Source organism: Globicephala melas, chromosome 12 (genome assembly GCF_963455315.2).
Source record: "Globicephala melas chromosome 12, mGloMel1.2, whole genome shotgun sequence".
NCBI classification, from domain to species: Eukaryota; Metazoa; Chordata; class Mammalia; order Artiodactyla; family Delphinidae; genus Globicephala; species Globicephala melas.
Window position 1 is genome coordinate 75,931,687 of NC_083325.1, and position 20,604 is coordinate 75,952,290.

General features: G+C 44.0%; 1 long non-coding RNA gene across 1 annotated transcript in view; it reads left to right on the forward strand.

The window, feature by feature from the left end:
* The first annotated feature begins 1,264 nt into the window (after window positions 1-1,264).
* Window positions 1,265-20,604, forward strand: part of LOC115854298 (uncharacterized) — a 332,796-nt gene continuing 313,456 nt past the window's right edge. The window contains exon 1 of the long non-coding RNA XR_009566172.1: window positions 1,265-2,247. This is a non-coding gene — a long non-coding RNA (uncharacterized lncRNA). The remainder of the gene's footprint in view (window positions 2,248-20,604) is intronic.

Here is a 20,604-nt window from a genome sequence, read left to right on the forward strand (position 1 = left end):
CACGCAGGCTACAATTCCCTGATCCTACTCTGTGGGTCGCATGAAAAGGCAACGAGATGGTCAGAAATGCTGGGTGTGTTTTATTGCCTGTCCACTCTATATTAGTGGCCAATTTTTTCCTGCTACACCTCTGGAAGATTCTGAACCACCCCGCAACCCCCGTTTTCAGACATTAAGTTTCCTTTGGCCTCACATGCCCAGCGTGGCTCAGGCCGGTTTTCGAGAGGAAAGGAGATGAGAGTCCGGCTGAGGCCCTTCCCAAAGTTGCTAGGCCTGCGATTCGTCTGTAGCGCAGGAGGTGGGGCAGCTACCCGGCTGGACTTCTCTAATAGGCGGGTAGAAGGCGCGAGAGACCCTCGGCGCAGCCTGGAGCTTCCTAGCGCTCGCTCTGGGAGTAGAACAGGAGCGCCCTGGGGGAAAGAAGAGCCCGCAGGGGCTTCTTCCTAGAGGAAGAGTTCAGGTTCTACCCCGTCCTTCCGGAATGTAGCTAGGGGTTTGGGGCGCACGAAGGGCCTTTTTCCCCCGCTTACTTCCTTGTCTCGGGATTCAGGGCTAGTATAGGGTCCTGGGGGGAGGGAGAAACGCAGTAAGATGGTCTAGGGCTCCCGGACGGCACCTCATCTGCAAGAACGTGGGACCTGTGATATCATCCCCACCCCCTCCCCTGGAACCTTGGCGTCCGTAGAACCGGCTCAAAGGCGTCCCATCCCACCTTCCAGAACATTATGGCACTGTGACGTCAGGGCATCCTCCCGGTGACACAGTGATGTCACACAGGCCTCTGGCAAGAGCGCAAGGGATCCGCGACGTCTACATCGGTATCTCATTTACGTACTTCCATGACGTCACAGATGGGCCACACCTGGAGCAGTGACACTATTGCTCCCACATTTCCCGGTCCCGCCCCTCAAATCCTGCCCACAGGTGAGCCAAGAACCGGTTCGTCCCCACCGACAGAATCCGCAGAACTGAAGCTTTGGCAGCTGCCGTTAGTGAAGGAGGGTGCCCAGCAGCTTCCGCCTCCGGGATCTGGTGGCTTAGAACAGTCTCCATGCCCTAGGGTTTCCAAGCACCAGCTGCCGCGGGGTACTCGCCCCGCCCACCTGGCCCCACCCGTCCGCCTCCCCGCCCATTGCGCAGGCCCGGCGCGCAGGCGCAGCCGGAGCTCACCAGCCCGAGCAGTGGGCGCGCGGGCGCGGTGTCTCCAGGCGGTCGCGGGCTGTCGCTTCCGACTTCTGTTTCCCACTTTCAGGGATCACAAACTCGGGGTAACAGTGGCCCGGCGGGCACATCCAGCTGTTGGCGTATGTGAGCGCCAGAGATGCCGACGAGAAGAGGGCAGCTCCGGGTTTAATGCGGGCTGGAGACCCTTGGAGTTCCTTTGGCGTCTCGAATCCAGCGCAGCTGTGGTCCGACGGAGATCCCTGGGATTCGACCTGCCAGGGATGGTGCGGCCGGACCCTGCCCTAGATCAGAAAGTCCCGTGCGTAGCCAGCCTTTTCGGGCAGGGTCTCTGAGGCAGAGGTCTCGAGCCCCCGGCGGGGCGGAGCTCCTAGAAGCGCAGGCTTGGTCACCCACCCTACGCGTCCAGCCCGGCTTTTGGGGCCACCTCTAGGGCCACACTGATGGTTGGGCCCAGTTTGTGTGTTTCAGATGAAAAATTCACAAGGGACATGAGATTCATATCTCATGGGGATCAAACCTCATGTCAGTGGCACAGGAGGAATTAGAAGCCGTGTTTCCTTTGAGACCTGAAGATCCAGTTCTAGGTTTTCCTGCTGCTCCCAAGCTTTGGGCAAAGTAACTACACTTCTCTGAGCCTCATAATGGTGATAATACTCTTCCCACTTACCTCATTCAGTTAATGTAAAGGTCAAAGTCATACATGTTTTCTCAGTCATTTATTAACTGCTTGAACTAAAAACTGGACCCTAATGTGTTGCAGAACAACTTGGGCATTTTGGAAGCACCGTGTAAAAGTATTATTAGAAAAGCTTCTCTCAGCCTCCTGAAGTAACCTGCCTCCCAAGCTGCCTTATTCCTAGGAGAATCTTCATCTTCACTTTATCATAGCCCAGGGATCCTGAAGTGGGATGGAAGAAGGGTATCTGACCTGGACTGGTGGTCTTGAGACCTTCTGGAAAACTGGAAAGAAGACTTTTTTTTTAACTCCATGGAGACAAATGGATTAATCAGTTCACAGATTATCATTATGTTTGGTTGAGAGAGGAAGTCTGGTGACAAAATGTAAGTGCCCCATTCACACCACTCCTTTGAGCATATGCTTAGGGAGAAAAAAATCACCCCGGGGGCAGACTGAGGTGTGGGGCAGGGCAGGGGCCTATGTATGTGGCAGGTGTCACTGAATAAGTAGCAGGGGGTCTTTCACTCTGCAGACACCTCCCTCTGTAGTCTCCTTTGGATCTCTGCTTCCTCTGACTTGTGGTAGAGTGTCCTAGCCCACAGAAAAGCTGGTCACACAATACTATCACGTGGACATATTTGCAGGAATGTTTGTGTCACCCCCCAGCTGCCTAAGCCCTGGCATCTGCTGCCGTTTTTTTTTTTACATTTTAAAAAATTGAACTATAGTTGATTTACAATGTTGTGTTAATTTCTGCTGTACAGCAAAGTGATTCAGTTATACATATGTATACATTTTAAAAAATATTCTTTTCCACTATGGTTTGTCATAGGATATTGAATATAGTTAGTTCCCTATGCTATACAGTAGGACCCTGTTGTTTATCCATCCTGTATATAATAGCTTACATCTGCTACCCCCACCCTCCCACTCCATCCCTCCCCCAACCCCCTCCCCCTCGGCAACCACAAGTCTGTTCTCTGTATATGTGAGTCTGTTTCTCTTTCATAGATAGGTTCGTTTTGTGTCATATTTTAGATTCCACATATGGTTGTTATCATATGGTATTTGCCTTTCTCTTTCTGACTTACTTCACATAGTATGACAATCTCTAGTTGCATCCATGTTGCTGCAAATGGCATTTTTTCTTTCTTTTTTATGGCTGAGTAGTATTCCGTTGTATATATGTGCCACATCTTCTTCATCCATTCATCTGTTCTTCCATTCTTGGCCATTTTTCCTGGCCAGTGCTGGTTCCAGCTCCAGCAATAAGAATATAGAAGGACTAACCCAGAAAAGTGGGATGGTTTGAGATGGATGAAAGATGGGATGAATCAGCTGAGAGTTTTGTTTTTCCTTTCCAAACACTTAGCTGGCTCATTTAGCTCAGCAATCTCTGGGGAGGTATAAAGCATAATTAATTTATTTTTAATGATGGGTTTGATTGAACTCTTTTGCTGGGGAGATAAGGAGTTTTGTCATGACAGGTGCAGGGATGGATTGCTTTTTGTCATTCACAGCAGTGGGTACCACTTGGAGCCTGTAGGTAGGTGGTGGCATGAGATGAGAAACTTTACAGGGGACATGAAAGAAAACTAGAGGAAATGGGGTAGGAATGGCTAGATTCTTTGCCACTCCAAGGACCAGAGAGGGAAAATGAGCTTCCAGAGAATACGAGCCTTGCCTTAAATACTGAGATTTACCTGGAAGATTGGTTCACTTCTTATTGACCTGGGTCAGAAGCTGAGCGTCTTTGTGCAGAGTTCAGAATATCTTCAGTATCTCACAGCATACGCAGCTCCTCCTGTAGGTCTGCAGTAGGCCAAGAACCAGAGCAGGTGTGATGCTGTCGCTATCAGGAACAGTCTCCATGGTCTTGTCATTTGGAGAGATCAACTGACACTGAAATTTTTGTTTTTAATTTTTATTGGGGTATTTACAATGTTGTGTTAGTTTCAGGTGACACTGAAATACTTGAGCAGTTACTCTAAGGCGGGTGGGATGGCTTGAAGAGTTCTTGTCAACTGTTACAGCGATCTATATCATAAAATCCATCTTTTTTAATGATAAGGTTCATATCTTCTATATTCTTTTTAATTTTTCCATTTCTTGTCTATTAATTCCTAACTCTGGTACGTAATGTGTTATAAACTCCCACCATGATGGGAGTTGTTTTCTTATTGTAGTTCTAATATATATATTTCTCCTAAAAGTAAATATACCCCCAATATAAGTATATTTTCAACATACATATATAACCCCAAATTCGTTTGGGTCTTCACCACCACCAATAGGCTTCACACTACTCCTCAGCTGCTCACATAAGGGGCAGTAACTCCTTTAAATTTGGGGTACCTTCTGGGAAAACCAGACTATCTATAAGCCCAGGCTGGTCTTGTCCAGGTTTGTCTCTCCTTGACAATCAGCAATACTCAGAGGAGACTTCTCAGTTTGATGGTGTGGACAATGGCACTGCCTGGGGCTTTACCACTATGGGAAAAGTGTAAGGCATTGGTAGGGTTTCTCCAACCAGGAAGCCAGGCAAGCTTTTTCCCATGACAAATGATAAGTTTTAGTTTAATTATGATAAGTATGTATTTAACTGGGCCAGGGAGGATTGGGCGTGCTGGGGGAGGGCATTGGGTTTTGATATGCTCCCTCAGCTTCCCCCTCCCAGCATTTTAAGTTAAACATTTCCAGGCATACAGAGAAATTGAAATAAATTTATAATGAACACCCAGTTACTCATCACCTAAATTTCACAATTAACATTTTACTATACTTGCTCTTTCACATATCTATCCATCAATCCATCCCTCCAACTTCTTAAAAATGAAAATCTACAAACATACCAAATAATTGAAAGAAGAGTACAAGGAGCACCTCATACCTTCCTCATAGGGTCAACAGTTGACAATGTTTTATTTGTTTCTCGCTGTCTTTCTCCTTGAACCATTTGAAAGTTAGTTTGATTATATTTCATCCCTAAATACTTCAGCACACATCTTTTAGGAATAAAGGCATTATTCTGTATAACCACAACATTGCTATCACACTGAAGAAAACTAACAATAATTTTATCTAAAAATCATCAAAAATATCCCATCTATATTAAAATTTCCCCAAACTTTCCAACCTTTTGAATTAAAAAAAAATCATAATCCAATCAAAGTAGATTTTGTTGCATATATGTCTGTAGCATCTTTTAATCTAGAACCATTTCCCATTTTAAAAAACCTTTTTATTTTGAAATAATTATAGATATACAGGTATTGCAAAGATAGTACAGAGAGGTTCCATGCATCCTTCACCCATTTTCTCTCAATGGTTATGTCTTGTGTAATGATTAATGCAGTATCATAACCAGAAAAATCAATGTTGGTACAATGTGTGTATATTCTTATGCTGTTTTTTCACAGACATAGCAATAGTAATGGGTAGATTCCTGTAACCACCACCACAATCAAGATATAGATTTATATCATCACCACAAAGATCTACTGGTGTCATCATTTTACCACTTTGAGTGAATGTAGAAACCTTACCCCCTGTTATGGACTGAATGTGTCACCCCCAAATCCCTGGGTTGAAATCCTAATCCCCAGTGAGATGGTATTAGGAAATGGGGCCTTTGGGAGGTAATTAGGTCATGAGGCTAGAGCCCTCATGGATGGTATTGGTGCCCTTTCAAGAAGAGTCATGAGAGAGCTTGCTTCCTTCCTGCCTGTTCTCCACCGTGTGATGACACAGCAAGAAGACAAGACGGCCATCTGTAAAACAGGAAGATAACTGTCACGAGACACTGGATTTGCTGGCTCCTTGAACAGGAACTCCAGCCTGTTGTTTAAGCCAACAAGTCGATGGTATTCTGTTATAGCAGCCCAAACTAACTAGGACACCTCCTTTTAGGCTCCCTGTTTATGTCATAATAGTCTTAAATATTTACTCTATCTACATTGAGATGCAGGCCAAACAATGCTATGCTTTTTGCTTCGGCCATCAAGCATAATTTAAGACAACTCAAGAGGAGAGGGAAGGTTTATCCTATGTAGCCACGTTTTTGCTTTTACCATTGTTCTTTCTTTCTTCCTGATGTTCCAAGTTTCCTTTTTTTAAAAAATCATTTCCATTCTGTTTTGAGAACGTTTTAAAGCCATTGTTTTAGAGTAGGTCTGGTGTGGAAAATCCTCTTACTTTTCCTGTATCTGAGAATTTTTTAATTTCTCCTTCATTCCTGAAAAATAATTTCGCAAGGTACAGAATTGTGGGTTAACACTTCTTTCTTTTCAGCACTTGCAAAAGGTTGTGCTAGAACCGCTCAGCTTCCATGGTTCTGATGAGAAATCTGCTGTCGGTTGAATTATTTCTGCCCTTTATGTAAGGTGCCATTTCTCTCTTGCTGCTTTCAAGAGATTTTCTTGGTCTTTAAGTTTTTAATTGTCTGAAGTTTGATTATGATGGTTCATGGTATGGATTTCTTTGGGTTTATCCATTCGGGGTTTTGCCCAGATTTTTAAATCTACAGGTTTACAGCTTTTTCCATATTTGAAAGAATTTCAGTTATTCTTTCTTTTCCATATTTGAAAAATGTTCAGCCATAATTTCTCCAGATACTTTTTTCAACACCGTTCTCTTTCTCCTCTATTTCTTAGACTCCAATGACACAAATATTACATCTTTTGTTATCTCACAGCTTTTTGTGGTTCTGTTCACTTTTTTTCAGCCATTTTCTGTCTGTTGTTCAGCTCAGGTAGCTCCTATCGTCTCTTCCACTTCACTGATTCTTTCCTGTGTCCCCTCTGTTCTGCTGTTTTTAAAACGTTCAATGATTATATTTAAAAAAAATCTAAAGTTTCCATATGGGTTTTCTTCATATATTCTATTATTTTACTGAGACTTTCAGTTGTTTCAGGGGTTCATAATTGCCCACTGAAGTATTTTTATGATGGCTGCTTTAAAATTCTTGCCTAATTCCAGCATCTGTGTCACCTTGAGGTTGATGTCTGTCGATTATCTTTTCTCTTTCAAGCGAAGATTTTCCTGGTTCTTGGTCTGACATGTAATTTCCAATTGTACCCTTGAAATTTCTGGTATTATGTCATGAGACTCTGGATCTTATCAAAATCTATTTCAGCAAGTCTCCTCTGACTTGCTGCGCTGGTTCGGGAAGAGGGAGGTTATGCTTTGCTACCATCACGTGGGGGTGAAGGTCCTTACTACTTGGTGGAGGTGGGATTTCAGGCTCCCTGCTAGGCCTCCGCTGATGCCTCCTAGGCTGGGGGGAGCGAGGCCCAAGTCCCTTCTTGTTGCTTCTGCTGGGGGTAGGTAGAAGGCCTCGTTACCTCTGGGTAACGTGTAAGTTTGGCTTCCCTCTCAGCCTTCTCTGATACACCCGGGTGGGGCAGGGGGGAGCACCTTTTTACAGCCAGGCAAAGACGGAAGTCCAGGCTCCCCACTCAGTCTTTGCTGCCTGGTAATCGGTGGCTTTTTGGATATCTTGTTGCTTAAGTGAACCAATATTGGCCTTACAGAAGTATACACTAAGTGACAGATTTCTTCACAAATTTCCACTTCCTGGGATTGCTTCTCCATTTATTGTTCTAAGGTGATCCTGGGTTGCCACTCTAATATATTGTGGTGTTTTACACTTCCTAATGCAAAATTATCACCCTATGTTTTGACATAAAATGCTCTGGAGTGGTACTTTATTATAAAATTACAAAACTTTTGCCTGCTCTCAAATGTTGGTATGTAGGGTCTCTGTGGATAAAAAGAACAATTGATATTTTTAGATTAGTTGTAACCTCTTGAGTTTTGTTCCAGTAAGACTGTGTTTTATTACATTGTTTATGAAAAGAAAAAAATCTAATGTATATAGTGGCTGGGAACATGGATTTGTTTTTTGCCCTACTCCCTTGTCTGGATTTCAGATCATAATTTTAAATATACATTTGTCCATAGAATTTTTTTTTTTTTTTTTTTTTTTTTTTTTTTGCGGTACGCGGGCCTCTCACTGCTGTGGCCTCTCCAGTTGCGGAGCACAGGCTCCGGACGTGCAGGCTCAGCGGCCATGGCTCACGGGCCCAGCCGCTCCACGGCATGTGGGATCTTCCCGGACCGGGGCACGAACCCGCGTCCCCTGCATCGGCAGGCGGACTCTCAACCACTGCGCCAGCAGGGAAGCCCCCTATAGTGCTTTCTCAGGTAAGTGTAATCTGCTAGCATGAAGGCTGTACCTATTATTTCCATTTTACCTGGTGTTTAAAAAGAAACCCTTGAAAATTCAGAAGGCAAGTAAAGCAATCCTGCCAGTTTAATGAAGATGAAGCTGTAAGAGTGTCAACCGCTCACTGAGGAGCCTGGCGGCCAGAGGGAAGGAGGGGCACGGGTGTGCTGTGACTCATCCCACGAGGCCAGGGCCTTCTCTAGTTTCCTTTTAGCACGTAGGGTCTCTGAAGGGGGCGTGGGGAGCTCTGCTATGAAGGAACCATCCAGAAACCTCAGCCCTGTGAATTTTCCCTTCCACTTGCCTTGTTTTGTCTCTCCACGATGAGATGGGAGGAGTGACATGGCTGTCAGAAAACCCTCATCCCTCTGGGTTGGTGAATGTCTCCCTCTGGCCTCTCTGAGCCAAGGGGTCCGTCCTGAAGACAAGCCTCTGTCCGGTGCCCTCCGAGGCACGCAGCCTGTCTACAAAGCTAGTCAGAATGCAGGGGAGGGAGGCCTGTCTGTCCTCTCAGTAATCCCCGTGTCACCGCACCTCCAAAGGCTGCTCACCCTGACAGAGGGGATGTGATGGGCAGCCTGTCAAATAGATTGTGAGTGCACTAGCAGGATTAGCGGTGAAGGCGAGTATTCCAGCCTTTCTAAAGTTCATTCACAGCCTCTGAGACTGGCCTGCTCAGCGTCTCTGTATTTTCATTCCACAACAGAGTTTAATTTATAATATTAGCATAGAATGCTATCTGAGATTTCTTTTCCTTCTTACCGATAAGCCAGCTGAAATACTTCAGCAGCCCCGCAAAACCAGATGCTTTGTTCTTGGCAGGGATTGAAGTATGACTGATGTTATTTTTGCTTGTCAAAGTAATATACCCTCATTGTGGAAAAATTGGATCAGAAAAGTATAAGGGAGACATTTAAAGTATTCAGTCCTTTCACCAGATGTTACCTCTGATGCCATCTTGTGTCTTCATGAAGTTTTTCATCTATGCATAGATATTAATCAAAATTGCAATTATATTGTGTATTGGATTTGGTTTCCTTTTTCAAAAAAACAAATATTATATCATCAACTTTTGCCAGTTTTCTTCCACTTTTAATGAAAACGCCTGTGAAATATTTTATGTGAATATATTTGCAGTTCTCTATCGATGTGTAACAAATTACCACACACTCAGCAACTTAAAGTAATACCCATTTATTAGCACACAGTTCTGTAGATCAGAAGTTGGGGGTCTCTGCACAGGTCTCAGAAGGTCAAAATCAAAGTGTCAGCTGGGCTAAGTTCTCCTCTGGAGGCTCTGGGGAGAATCACTTACAAGCTCATTCTTGTCATCAGGTTTCAGTTCTTCGAGATGGTACGGCTGAAGTCCTCATGTCCTTGCTGGTTGTTAGCTGGGGACTGCTCTTAGCAGCTGGAGGCCACCTGTCTTTTTTTTTTTCTTTTTAAGAAGATGTTGGGGATAGGAGTTTATTAATTAATTAATTTTTGCCGTGTTGGGTCTTTATTTCTGTGCGAGGGCTTTCTCTAGTTGCGGCAAGCGGGGGCCACTCTTCATCACGGTGCGCGGGCCTCTCACTGTCGCGGCCTCCCTTGTTGTGGAGCACAGGCTCCAGACGCGCAGGCTCAGTAGTTGTGGCTCACGGGCCTAGTTGCTCCGCGGCATGTGGGATCCTCCCAGACCAGGGCTCAAACCCGTGTCCCCTGCATTAGCAGGCAGATTCTCAACCACTGCGCCACCAGGGAAACCCCTGTCTTCCTTTGACATGTGGCTCCCTTGATCTGCAAGCCAGCAATGGTGCATTGACTCCTTATTGTGTTTTGAATCTCTGGCTTCTTCTCTGATCAACTGAGAAAACGCTTTGCTTTTCAAGGACCCATCTGATTAGGTCAGGCCCACCGGAATACTCTGTCTCAAGGTTGACTGTGTCCTATAACAAGACCTAATCAGGGGAGTCAACTTCATCATATTGATAATTGCCAGGATTATGCAGGGCATATATCTCTACTACCACAATATTATAATTTACTTAATAGTCTCCCTGTTTTAAAAAACTGAGTCAAATGGCCACAATTTCATAGTTACGTCTGCCAAAGCACTGCTTCCTGGATAAAAAATGAGATACATTGCCTCTTTGGAGCTTTGTTTGGGAATCCTGCTTTTGGTGAATCAGGTGTGAGAGTGGGGCTATTGCAGTCTTTTGCTGTACAGTTGGTGTATTAGTTTTCTAGGATCGCCGTAACAAAGTATCATGAGCTGAGTGGCTTAAAACAGTAGAAGTTTATTGTTTCACAGTTCTGGAGGCTAGAAGCCTGAAGTCAAGGCGTCAGTAGAGCTATAGTCTCTCTGAAATCTGCAGAAGAATTCCTTCTTGCCTCTTCTTGGTCCCTGGTAGTTAGCCGGCAATCCTTGGGTTTCCTTGCTTTGTAGCTGCATAACTGCAGTGTCTGCCTCCCCCATCAGTGCCATTGTTTCTGTGAGTCTGTGTCTCCACGTGGACATCTTCATATGGGGACACCAGTCACATTGGATTAGGGGCCCACGCTACCCCAGTATAATTTCATTTTAACTTAACTAATTACATCTGTGAACAATCCCATTTTAAGAAAAGCTCACATTCTGAGCTTTGGGTATTAGGACTTTAGTGTATTTTTTGGGGTGGATACAATTCAACATTTAACAATTGGTATAGAATGTCAGGTGACTAGCTTAGTGGAAACTGAATGGACACCTAGAGTGGTAGGTCTTGAATCAGAAGCAGATGCCACAGGTGTAGTTATTTCAGCAAAGATTGGGTAAGCTGGCTAGGCTGTGGGGTAGCATGCTAGCAGGTGGTGCTGGGCCAGGTTAGACTACTAATTCCTGCAGATAGGAATATAGTGATATCAATATCCTGGGGTTAAGGCCATGCCTGAAATTTCCTGTTGTAAAATCCTTTGCCCAAGTTTTGACTAGTGGCCCCGAGGTTCAGTGAGCTGAGCGCTGTAGACAAAGGGCAGATACAGCTAAGGCTTCTCTGAGAAATGGTCCTGGAAGCAGTGACTATGTATAATGTTGGAAAATGTATTTCCACCTCTCTTTTGCTTTTGCTGTTGACTTAAGTTTGCACAGATCTTTTTAGTTTGGAATGTGATTTCACAGTTTATTATCTTTTGTAATTTTCACATCCACTCTGTGAAGTTGAAATGACTATTTCTTTTTAGGTATAGTGAAATTAAGTAGTGAAATTATACGATAACTGCCAACACAATGAAAAGCAGATATTGCTGTTTAATTTTACAGATGAGAAGCTAAGAAAGGTTAAGGGACTTGTCTCGTGGCACTTGTAAGCTGTAGAACTGGGACCGGGACTCATGTCTGTGTCCTTCCTAGGCTTGTGCATTGTCCCCACACTGTGCACCAAGCTGACCACTAACTTGGACCTGCCTAGAGAATGTCAGCACCAGCATAGCACAGGGATGCCAGAAGTCCCACTTTCAAAAGTATTCTCTAGACTCAACACTGTGTGACCTTGGAAGCTTAGGTTAATTTTCCTTGGCTTCATTCATTCAACAATTTTTTCTTACAGTTTCTTTTTTTTTCCCAGCTTTATTGAGATAAAATTGAAATATAACATTTTGTAAGTTTAAGGTGTGCAATGTGATTATTTGACACATGTATATATTGTGAAAATGATTACTACAGAAAGATTGGTTAACACCTCCATCAACTGACATAATTAGCTTTTGTGTGTGTGTGGTGAGAAGATTTAACTTACTCTTTTAGCATCTTTCAAATATACAATACAATATTGTTAACTATAGTCACCATGCTGTGCATTAGATCCCCAGAACTTATCATAGAACTAAAGTTTGTACCTTTGACCAACATCTCCCCACTTCCCCCACCCCCAGCTCCTAACCATTCTACTCTGTTTCTACGAGGTCAGCTTTTTTAGATTCCACAAATAAGTGAGATCATACGGTATTCTTTTCTTTGTATAATTTCTTTGCTTATTTCACTTAGCGTAATGCTCTCAAGTTCCATCTACGTTTTTACAAATGGCAAGATTTCCTTTTTTTTAAAAAATTTATAAATTTGATTATTTATTTATTTTTGGCTGCGTTGGGTCTTCGTTGCTGCACGCGGGCCTTCTCTAGCTGTGGTGAGCGGGGGCTACTCTTCGTTGCGGTGTGCAGGCTTCTCATTGTGGTGGCCTCTCTTGCTGTGGAGCACGGGCTCTAGGTGCACGGGCCTCAGCAGCTGTGGCACACGGGCTCAGTAGTTGTGGCTCACAGGCTACGGAGCGCAGGCTCAGCAGTTGTGGCACACGGGCTTAGTTGCTCCGCGGCATGTGGGATCTTCCCAGACCAGGGCTTGAATCCGTGTCCCCTGCATTGGCAGGCGGATTCCCAACCACTGTACCACCGGGGAAGTCCCAAGATTTCCTTTTTTTAATGGCTAAATAATATTCATATATTTACATTTTTATCTATCTATCTAATGTATGTATATATAAAGTGACATTTTATTTATCCATTTGTCCATTGATGATCACTTTGGTTGTTTCCATATTTGATTATTGTGCATAATGTTGCAGTGAACATGGAAGTGTAGGTATCTCTTCAAGATAGTACTTTTATTTCCTTCAGATACATATCCAGAAGTGGGATTGCTGGATCATATGGTAGTTCTATTTTTAATTTTTCAAGGAAACTCCTACTGTTTTCCATAGTGGTTGTACCAATTTACATTTTCACTAACAGTGCACAAGGGTTCCCTTTTCTCCACATCCTAACCTACAATTGTTATCTCTTGTCTTTTGATAATAGTTGTTCTAACAGGTGTGAGGTGATATCTCATTGTGGTTTTGATTTGCATTTCTCTGATGATTAATGATATTGAGCGCCTTTTCATGAACTTGTTGACAATTTGTATGTCGTCTTTGGAAAAATGTCTATTCAGGTCCTCTGCCCATATTTTTAATCAGACTATTTGTTTTTCTGCTATTGAGTTGTATGAGTTACTCCCCTTCATCCCTGACATTTTTTCTTTTTGATGTCACGATTTATGTCTTTTTATACCGTGTGTCCATTAACAAATTATTTTAGCAATCATCTCACTCTCTCCTGACGTGCAAAGTTTCTGCTGAGAAATCCTCTGATTAGCCTTATGGGGGTTCCCTTGTATGTGAAGAATTTTTTTCTCTTGCTTCCTTTAAAATTCTTTCTTTGTCTTTGATTTTAGACAGTTTCATTATAATGTGTCTTAGAGAAGGTCTTCGGGGTTGAAATTATTTGGAGATGTGCGAACTTCATGAACTTGGATGTCCAAATCTCTCCCCAGTGTTGGGAAGTTTCAGCCATTATTTCTTTAAATAAGCTTTTGCCCCTTTCTCCCTCTCTTCTACTTCTGGGACTCCAATAATACATGATTTTTTATCTTATAGTTCATATAGGCTTTCTTCAATCTTTTCATTCTGTTTTCTTTGTTCTCCTCTTACTGGATAATGTAAAAAAATCTGTCTTCTACCGCACAGATTCCTTCTTCTACTTGATCCACTCTGACGTTGATGCTGTCTATTACATTTTTCATTTCATTCATTGTATTCTTCAACTCCAGAATTTCTGTGTTGTTGTTGTTTTTGATAATGGTTTCTGTCTCCCTGTTAAACTTCTCATTTTTTAATTGTTTTCCTGATTTCATCGAACTGTCTGTGTTTTCTTGTAGTCACTGAGCTTCCTTAAAATGACTATTTCATATTTTTTATTGGGCAGATCTCAGATCTTCATTTCTTTGAGGTTGGTTACTGGAATATTATTGTGTTTCTTTGGTGGTGTCATGTTCCCTTAATTTAAAATTTTCCTTGAGGTTTTGTATATATTTGAAGAAGCAGGCACCTCCTCCAGTCTTTACTAACTGACTTTCAGAGAGAAATACCTTCTGTTTCTCTAAATATCATCTGTGTTAGGAATTCTGAGCTTTTCTCCATCTTTTCTGATGGAACTCCTGCTCCACAGTTCTTGTTCCCTCTTGGTGGGGGAATTCTGAAGATTGCACACCTTCGCTCAATCCTGAAAAGCCACACTTGGTGTTAGTGCGCTCCATTTTGCTTTCCGTAGGACCCTACTGAGTGCTCACAGTTGTGTGTTTCCTCACAGTTCTGAAGATTTGGGCTGGCTTTCTGCAAGGGCTTGCTCTTGCTGCCATAGGGGGAGCTGACCACAGGGTGGGGCGAGGCTGTGGAGCACTGGGGGTGTCTGTGCCAGTTGGGGGGATCTGTGGGTGAGCCCAGTGGCTCATTGGTGGGCTTCCTGATGGAACGTACAACACAGTTAGTAGGATCCATGTTATTTATTTATTTATTTTTTCCACCGTACGCGGGCCTCTCACTGCCGTGGCCTCTCCCGTTGCGGAGCACAGGCTCCGGACGCGCAGGCCCAGTGGCCATGGCTCACGGGCCCAGCCGCTCCGCGGCCTGTGGGATCTTCCCAGACCGGGGCACGAACCCGTGTCCCCTGCATCGGCAGGCGGACTCTCAACCACTGCGCCACCAGGGAAGCCCAAGATCCATGTTCTCTTAATGCTGCCCAAGACCCCTAGCTGCTGTTCTCCAAGCCCACTCCCCAGTCATGCAGCACACCTCAGTATTCTGGGTGGGGTGGGAAAGAATTGGGTGTCTTTGGTGGTGTTGCGCATAGCCGGGGAAGCTGGGTGCTCACTCACATGTTCCCATTTTCCCTCATCAGAAGAATCACAGGCTGAGGAGGTCTCTCTTGGCACTGAGCTGTGCTGTCTTGGGGAGGGGTGATGTAGGTAAAATGAAACTGATCCCCTTACCCTCTTGATTGCATCCAATCTTGGAATATTTTTTTCCTCCAGCCACGTGGTAGAACTTCTCTACTAGACTTCTGGGCTTCCACAAAGGCACCCTCATCTGTAGGTGATGATCTAAATAGAATTCTTTGAGAGGAAGGTGGTAGAAAACTCTTATTCCACTGTGCTGATGCTATCACTCTTTTAACATTTATTTCTTGAGCACTTATATGCCAGGCTGTATTCTAGGCCCTGGAATTATAGCAACATAAGATAAAATGCTTGAGGAGTTTGTCTTCTAGAATTGCGTCAGTTTCATTATTTGGAAAGTGGGGGTAAAAACAGTTATATGCCTAATTAAGTTGTGAAGAAAATCATTCATGTAATGAGTTTATCCCAGTGCCAGGCACATCATAATTTTCAGTAAGTGTCAGCTATTTATAGAGAGATCACACACAGTGGGAGGTGGGTCTGAGTCTTGACTCTTTGGGAACTTCAGTGCACGTGGTGTGGGCACACTGAATAATCTGGGGGAAGGTGGAAGTTTGCATCCTCGGAAAGCACACCTTTTCCAGATCTAGGATTGAAACACGAAGCTGGAATACAGTGTTGTCTTGACGGCAGTGGCAGGGCCTCCCAAAGAGCAAGGTTTGGGAGACATGCACCAAGTTCATCTACTCATTCAACATACGCTTCTCCACCCCAGTTGCTCAGAGCTGTGGCCAGAGGTGAAGGATTCCACGCTGCAAAGGAAGAATCAGTGAGGACCAAAAGCGATGCGACAGCAGTCACATTGTGTAGAGTGCATTGCTGGTCTTACATTTTGTTTTGCCTAAGTGGCCCACTGTATTATTAGATGCCTGTCTTAAATTCCTACACCTCAGTATGTGGTATTAACTCCAGTAGAAAACATGCAACCCGCCCAAAGCTAACACAGTTTAAGAAATGTAATATTTTATATGCATCACATTTTAAAAAGCTGTTTTTCGTTGAGGAATGGGGTAACCACTACCGGACATTTTACTTTGCCTTGGGGATACAAGTCTGAGAGTTGGAGTTTATACTATAATTTAGCTAATCTGCTCAGGTTCAGCATCTGTATTCCTTTAAGTAGCATTTAATATTACAGCAGGAAATCTTTACTGTTTTTCTATGATAAAGAAACATTACTAGACTATACTGTATTATGTGCTCAAACTGGCTTGCCATCTCTAGTGAACTGTAGACAAAGTGGAAACAGATAGTGAGTGGAGAGGAGATTCTTGCATGGTCAACCCACAAGGGTTGCCTCCCACAAGGGTTATAGGTCTGCAGCACGCATGTCGGGCCCACAGAGCAGGGCTCAGGTCTTTCTAGAGCCCCCTGAGAGGGAGAAAGCGACGTCTGTCTCTCATGTTGGTTGTGATGCTTATATGAGATAGTATGTACAATAAACCTCATCCACTGTGGGCATTCAGCAAACACAGTTTACTCTCCTTTTTTGTAATCTTCTGCTTTATGAATTCAGTTTTCTTGTGTATTTTTTCAAAGCAGTTATAAATTAACCCACATTAATTTCTTATTCCTAGCTGGAGGATCTGACACACAGAAGGGATCAGTGGGAGTCTGTGGGGCGAGTTGTTTGTGGTATTTGGTGTAAAGGTGTTTCCTGTCCAGGTCCCTTGTTGGCAGCAATAGGGGAGGGTTTGGAGATGCGGTTCTGTCTCCCAGCTCTTGAGCAGCCCACACAGGCAGGTTAGACGTAGCTGGTTAGGCTCTTTCCAGGTAAAGCTCATGGGAGAGTTATTCCTGTCTCCATATTTGAGCTCTGTAATACATATTCCCTGCCTTTAAATCTGCCTTTCAAATACCTGGTCACATTCTGTGCACAGTACCAGAGTTTGCAAATTCAGGGAAGAACTAGATAGCCCCTACCCTTGGGAAGTCAATGATTAAGTAGCAGAGAGAGTACTATACAGACAGACAGATACACACACAGACACACATTCATGCATACATATACATATGTGCTTGTGTGTGTGTGTGTGTGTGGTGAGTATTTTGGGAGGTAGTGTTCTAAAGTAAGGGGAAGCACTCAATGTGAGAGATTCAAAGTTGTGAGTGTGGGGACCATGTTTTATATGTCACAATTAGGATCCATCGTCTGATAAGAGCCTAGGTCCATAGAAAGTCAAAGGAATAAGGCTTAACGTTGAAGTAGTCCCAGAATAAGGCTGCCTCCTTAAGAGGTAGTTCTTGTTCTCAATAAATATACAGTCTAGTTAGAGAGACAGTCACGTGCACATCCCTGGATAAAAGGGAGTGCAGCTCGGTGAGATGTGTCATAGAGGCAAGAGGAGGACCCAGAGGGACCCATGGCTCCTCAGAGCTATGGGAGATGAGGAAGGAGAGGGAGAGAGTTTAGTGTCAGTGAGCGTCAAAGGGCTCCGGGAGAAGAGGGAGTGCTAGGTCTGGAAGGATGCTGTAAAAAGGCCTGGCTGCAGTCTTGTCTAAGCAGGGAGATCAAAGAGCCTTTACTAGATTTAAAGCAATGAGGCACACATCCTTGGGGAGCCAGGTGCTTCTGTGGCCAAGGACTCTGCAGCTTGTCTGGCTGGCTCTCAGTAACATGGTTGAGAACAGACATGCGGGACTGATTAGAAAACTGCTGTGCTCGGGAAAAAAAATGTAGACGTCAGAGACATGAAAATGAAAACATACAAGCAGTTGCAAATGGAATGTGCCTATCTTTGTGGTTTACGCACCCAAAGACCTGGTGAGCAACCTGTAGATGCCGCTGGGGAAGACATGTCTGCGGAGGCCCCTTCTTTCTCCCTTGTACACTTGGATGGCACCTGAACGTCTATCATAGTTGCTTTTCTGAGGTAGGACCTTCCTCTCACTGATTGTTACCAGGAAGTGAACTGATAACCCACTAAACTCGGGCTTCATCAGACTCTCAGGAGGAAATCTGTGTGTGTGTGTGTGTGTGTGTGTGAGTGTGTGTGTGTGTGTGTGTGTAAAACAAAGGGATGAAGGACCCACTCTGGAGACCTATTGTTGACATCTGGAAAGTTACCTAAGCCTTCTGAATCTTAGATTCTTCTTTAGTAAATGGAAATAATAATACCTATCTTGACGAGTTCTTGAGAGGACTAAATATAGTAACAAATCAAATAGGTTAGTACCATGCGTGGCACATATTAGGTACTCAGTAAATCTCACCTGTTGCTATTGCTATTTTGGGGGGTACACGGTGCTGTAATATGGGTACATTCTGGGTATCGTTGGAGCAGACTTAACAGTCGTTTCGGTGGGGGTGTGGGCACAGGCAGACACATTGCTGTCCATAGTGCTGAACCATCCTTGCCTAGGGCATGGCTGTGGCTCCCAACCCCAGGCCACTGTGGATGCTGCGTAGTCTCTCCCAGGAATTCTGAGCCAGGAACGCTGAATGAAGAGACCCAGATGGTAGAGAAGCAAACTAGCAGTGGCTTTTGGATAAGTCACTGAGAAAGTTCTATGGAGAGAAAAAGAGACATTTTAATCCCTTTTAGGTACTTATATGACCAAAAAAAAGAAAAACCCATCACCCTAAACTGACATAGCCGAAAATGCTGATACTAGTAAGACATGCGTACTATGTGATGGAAAGCTGTGCACGTGTTAATGTGAATGGTGAGTTTGGGTAGTTAGCAGAATCCGAGAGGGGTGGAGATTGTTTAAGTGAGGCAGCATTAACAACTGGGTTAAAACAACATTTTAATAGACATTTAAAAATTTTGGCTCAGTAAAATATTTGTAATTTTCACAATGTCACAGAACAAATAAAACCAATATTTTATAATGTACCTTGTCAATTTCATGTAATGTTGAAAATTTAAGCACGCTTCTGGGTGTAGTACATTTTCTTGGAGAATGGGAAGTTTTGAAGGGCAGGTGTCTCCCTCACATTCCTTCCCTGGGGTACTCTGGTGATGATTCTGGGTGTACTGTTTTCTCTGGGGCCTCTTTTTCCATTTCCCTCCGCTTCTCACAACAGTCAACAGTTAACCTGCCTCCTAATGTCTACCCGCTAGTCAATTTATCCTTTCATCCATCCATCCACTTCCAGATAGTAAGATATGCAACTGTTGAACATCTACTGCCTGTTACATATGCTGGTGCTTTGTTGTATATTTTGCACCAAGAAAGTGCTCAACTAATCTGCTTGTTATCATGGCAAACCCTGACCTTGGACCCAGCCCCTCCAGAATCCACTGGTACTGTGTTTATTCTTTCATTCAACAACACTCACTAAGCACTTATTATTAGCTAGCTACTGTTCTAGGTAGTGGGGATACAGCAAAAAATAGTGCGATCCAAGGACTGGATTACTGAAATGGGCTTTTGATTGAGTCCATTTTTGCCATCAACCTCCTGCAGTTCACTGTCAGCACAGCCAGAGGTCCTTTTAAACCTAACTTTTGTCATCGTTTCTCTGCTCAGAGTCTCCCAATAGCTTCTCATCTCGTTTAGCTGGGGGGTAGTGGTAGAGGTGATGAGAAGAATTTGTATTCTCTCTCTCTGTTTTGAAGGCAGAGCCTATAGGACTCACTGACAGATCAGAAATTGGGTATGAGCTGAAGAGTGAAGTTAAGAACATCTCCATCCTTAGCAAATGGGAAGAGAGAGCTACCTGTTACTGAGCTAGAGAAGAGTGACAGGAGCAGATTTGCAAGTGAAAATTCCAAGTCATGGTTTGGACACGGGAAGTTTGATGTACCTATTTGACGTTTAAATGGAGAACGAGCATGGATGGAGTTCAAGCTGGAGACACATATTCTGGAGTCATTAGCATGTAAAGGGCATTTAAAGGCACAAGTCTACGTGAGACTCACAGTATAGAGAAAAGTTCACAGGACTGAGTTCTGGAGCACTCATCATTTAGAAGGTGGGAAGATGAGGAGAGACAGGATGGAGACTGAGTAGGGAAAGGTGAAGAATTTGGAAGGAAACTCAATTTGGAAGTGAGTTGTATCAAGGGAAAATATACTTCAATAAGGAGTGTGGGGTGAGGGCTGAACATTGACTTCTGGAAATCACAGGAGGTCTTGATAAGAGCTGTTTTGGTGGAATAGTGGAGTAAAAAGCCTGACTAATTTGTGTTCACAAGAGAATAAGAAGAGAGGACATGAGAAAAAGTAATGACAACTCTTAAAATAACTTGAAATATGTCAAGGTATCTCATGATTTTCAAAGGGCTAAACACGAATAAACCTTGAGTAGCTTTGTCGTTGCTGTGTTGTACTAACGTTTCCAAATACTGCATTGGTCTAAAGTGAGGAGGCAACAAGCTGTGAGTATCTCTGAAAAATAGCTGGGAAAGTGCTGAGTCAGCAAAAGGCCGCACCACCTATAGCTTCTCTAGAAGTCACTCAAGCCTTGTCATACAGAGTCACTTAAAGCAATAACAACAGCACCAGCAATAATAGCAACAACTTGGGCTTCCCTGGTGGCGCAGTGGTTGAGAGTCCGCCTGCCGATGCAGGGGACACGGGTTCGTGCCCCGGTCCGGGAAGATCCCACATGCCGCGGAGCAGCTGGGCCCGTGAGCCATGGCCGCTGAGCCTGCGCGTCCGGAGCCTGTGCTCCTCAACGGGAGAGGCCGCAACAGTGAGAGGCCCGCGTACCGCAAAAAATAAAAAAAATAATAATAGCAACAACTTGTAATAGTACATTAGAGTTCTTATTCTGTGCTAA